Source organism: Bidens hawaiensis, unplaced genomic scaffold, assembly GCF_021521415.1.
Source record: "Bidens hawaiensis isolate Kalapana, Puna unplaced genomic scaffold, B.hawaiensis_p1.1 tig00025367_1, whole genome shotgun sequence".
NCBI lineage: Eukaryota > Viridiplantae > Streptophyta > Magnoliopsida > Asterales > Asteraceae > Bidens > Bidens hawaiensis.
This window is the reverse complement of record NW_027494045.1, coordinates 116141-120325: the sequence shown is the minus strand read 5'-3', so window position 1 is coordinate 120325 and position 4185 is coordinate 116141.

Sequence of the window (4185 nt, the reverse complement as noted above, 5' to 3'; positions counted from 1 at the left end):
TACTTTCGTTGTGTTTTCGAGTCGTGTTTCTTTCAACGATGACTTCAATAAACATTACGGAACTGGTGAAAATGGAGGTTGAAGCCGGTTCAGCAACTAAGGCTCAAAAAATGCTTAAGGGTACCGATTTCGTTGCTTGGAAAGATCGGTTTGAACAGTATGTGAAATATCAAGATGCTAAGATGTGGGTGTGCATACAAGATGGATACATTCCACCAACGGCCTTGTTTGAGGGTCGTGAACAGATTAAGAAGTACAATAAGATGGAAGAGGAGGAAAAGAAGATGTATGAAGCATAAAGTAAAGCTCATGCTGCAATAACGATGGCTCTTCCACAAGAGATTCTTCATACATTCAAGAAGTACAAAACTGCTAGAGAGCTATGGGAAGCACTTGAAAATTGATATGAAGGTAATGTGGGGATACGTGCTTCCAAAACAAAGCTACTAAAAACCCAATTCTCTGTATTCAAGTATCTGAAAAATGAATCACTTGACTATATCATCACCAGATATTATCACTTGATGACCGAGCTCAGCAACTACTCCATTGTATACAAAGAAGATGAGATAGTAGAGAAACTTCTTGATGCTCTTCCACCAAAATGGGAAATGTATACGGTTTTGATGAGAGAGGATAAAGAATTTGCCAATATTGATCTTGAAACAGCAGTCAATAAGTTAGGAAATTTTGAGCTCAACATGGTTCAAAAGGATACACCAACTGATCAGGTTTAGGATCCGGGAATGTATGGTGCGAAAGTCTCTCCAAGTTCAAGCTCAAAATCAGAATCGTCTGCATACTACTCAAAGGGAGAATCAAACTCTAATTCAACTCGAGATGGTCATGTGATTCTCAATATGGATGGCGACGTATGTTTCGTAGCTGGAGGTAGTAGTTCTTCAAAACCTCAAGCAACAACTGGTAATGTATCCTCAAATGTTCCGAGCTACAATTACTCACAGATGCCCATGAGTGTTAAATCAACTGAACAACAGTTTGCTCTCTATGCATCCTTCATTGCATTGTATGAAAACTACATCAAAGGTAAAATAGTCGACCCTGCAACTTTGGATGAAGACTATGATCAGATCGATGCTGATGATTTAGAAGAGATGGATCTGCAGTGGCAGATGGCTATGATTGTAAGAAGGGTTAAGAGATTCATGAAGAAAACAGGTAGAAAGTTCGTTGGAGAAAGACCAAGGTTTGACAAATCAAAGGTTAGATGTTACAACTGTCAACAAAATGGTCACTTTGCCAAGGAATGTACAAATGAGAGAGTCGAACGTAGTCAGAACAGACCTGCACAACAGAATGGGGGAGGTAGTGAAAACAGGGCTATGGTATCTAGACAGAATGGTGGATACAACTGGAATCTGCAAGTTGAGAAGTGTTCGAATAGGCTAATTTGGTAAACATAGAGACTGAAGGAAGTGAGAGGGAGACGGGAGAAAATCAAGCATATATGGCAGAAGTGAACGATCAGCTCTCTGAGGAAAGCTCTGAACTTCGTTGTATGCAATGTGAGAATCTGTCTGAGCAATTGAAAACAGTACCTGATCAGTTTGTTAGTTTGGATGCACAATTTAAAACGGTAAAAAAAGATCATCACTACACTAAAACGAGAGAAAACAGTTACTCGGTAAAAATAAAAGCTACTGAAAAAGATATCAGAAGTCTTAAAGCCAGTCTAGCTGATAAAATTCAAGTAATTGATCTTAGTTATGAAGTGTTAGAAGAAAAAACCAAACTAATGGCTGAAAGAGATAAACAGATAGCTGATTACCAGGTAAAAGTGGTGGAACTAAATAGAAAAATTGAACAGTTTAGAAATTCCTCAGCAATGCTTGATCACATTGTAAGTGTTCAACGTTCCCCAGTTAATAAAGGGGGAATTGGATTTTCTGAAGTTCCACCACCGTATAACCATAACTATACTTATAATCCTAGTAATCAGAAATCTGCTGATGTTGAGATAAATCAGACAGTTCCAGTCAAAATTTCGACTAAAGAACCTGAAGTTAGTAAAAGCGAAACGAGTAAGCCAATTCCTAATGTTAAGATTTATGTTCCTAGTTCTGTCTCATCAAATTCGGACAAGTCATCCGAATCGGGTGAGATAAAGGAAGAGGTAGCATTACTAAAATGGGGGGAGGAATATAAGCCTGATGAAAAGAGTTCTTCCCTAAACCCGTTCGTCCCACCGTATGTGAGACAAACGGGTAGTAATGTAACCTCAACATCTGAAACAACGGTTGAGACGAAAGTTGAACACCGGAGTTGTTTTAGATGCAATCAAGTAGGACACCTTATTGCTGATTGCCCTCTAAACCAGAGAAAATTTAGAGGAATGAGGCCTCCGAAAACTGAGTATAAAACAAATGGTAATTATTATACTGGTAAGAATGCGAACTCACCAAACTTCAGACATTGGACAAATCCAATATTTCAAAGAAATCGATCTCAGTTTTTCCCAGTTAACAACCAAACTTACAATTATAATTCAGTTAATTCACTAAGGTTTGGTTGGCCTCATAGTCAATCCTCAAGAAGGTTTCCTTTCATAACTCACAGAAATCATCCTCAAACTGACTTTGGGCAACCAAAGTACGGGATGTTGTTTAACAGATTTAATCGTGGTCTTGGGTCCCCAGATTTTAATCTTTTGCTTTAATTGTGCTGGAACAGTTGAACAGGGCTGTAAACAATCTGTGGGTTGTGGACAGTGGTTGTTCCTAGCACATGACTGGTAACAAGAATTTGTTACATGAATGGAAACCTGTTCAAGGAGGTATGGTTAGTTTCGCTGGAGAGAGTGGCGGTAGAATCACTGGTATTGGAATGGTGACAAATGGAAAAATAAAGTTAGAAAAGGTGAATTTTGTTGAAGAATTGAAGCATAATCTGTTGAGTGTATCTCAGATTTGTGACAAAGACTACACGGTGCATTTTACTAAAAACGAGGCAATCGTCCTTTATCCTGGTTTCAAGATACCATAGGCATGGGTGGTGATGAGAGCTCCAAGAGAAAAGAACACGTATGTAATGGATATGAGGTCAACTGAGATGACAACCGAAGAATCATGTCTTTTGTCAAAGGCAACTGAGTCTGAGTCAGAGTTATGGCATCGAAGAATGGGCATATACATCTTCGCAAAATGAATTACATTGTCAAGAATGGACTGGTGCTTGGTGTTCCCTTGAAATATTTTAACTTTGAAGATCAATGCTTGTCGTGAAAGAAGGGAAAACAACACAAGAAACCTCATCACTCCAAGAAGGTTAACTCAATCGTCAGTACACTAGACCTACTTCACATGGATCTTTTTGGTCCCGTGAATATAAAGAGTCTAGGTGGGACGTCATACTGCTTGGTAGTAACCGACGATTACTCTCGATACTCTTGGGTATACTTTCTGAAGGCAAAAGATGAGACGGTTCAGTTGGTAATTAACTTGATTACCAAGGTAGAAAACATTGTTGGAAGAAAGGTTAAGTACATCAGGAGTGATAATGGTACATAGTTCAAGAATTACCAGATGGAGATGTTCTGCTTACAGAAAGGGATAGACCACCAGTACAGCGCCCGTATACTCCGCAACAAAATGGGGTAGCTGAGAGGAAGAATAGAACGCTAATCGAAGGAGCCAGAACCATGCTGGCTGATGCTAAACTTCTCGTGGTGTTCTGGGCTGAAGCTGTTGCCACAGCCTGTTATATCCTTAATCGTGTTTTAACTGTTAAAAGATTAAATAAAACTTGTTATGAACTTATGTATGGTAGAAAGCCAAACTTGAATGATCTCGAACCATTCGGGTCCCCATGTACGATATTAAAGACGAACTCAAAATTTGGTGAGAAAGCCGACGAAGGTATTTTAGTCGGATATGCGGTTGGTACACCCAACAGAAGAGTCTTTAATTTATCGAATAGTAAGGTTGAGGTGGTATGTAACACGGACATTACAAGTTACAAATCACCAAAGCCTAGCATGGGACCCGCTGAAGCTTTCGACTATGATAAACTTTTCAAATCTTTTAATATGCCTTACTTGGATTTTGCAGAAGTTGATGAGAAAATTGCTTCACAGATTCTGTATGACGAGGAGGAAAATGTTGTGCAGCGTCCGCGATACGATGAAAGTCAACCTTCTTCGACAAGTGCAGTTGATACTCCTGCCGC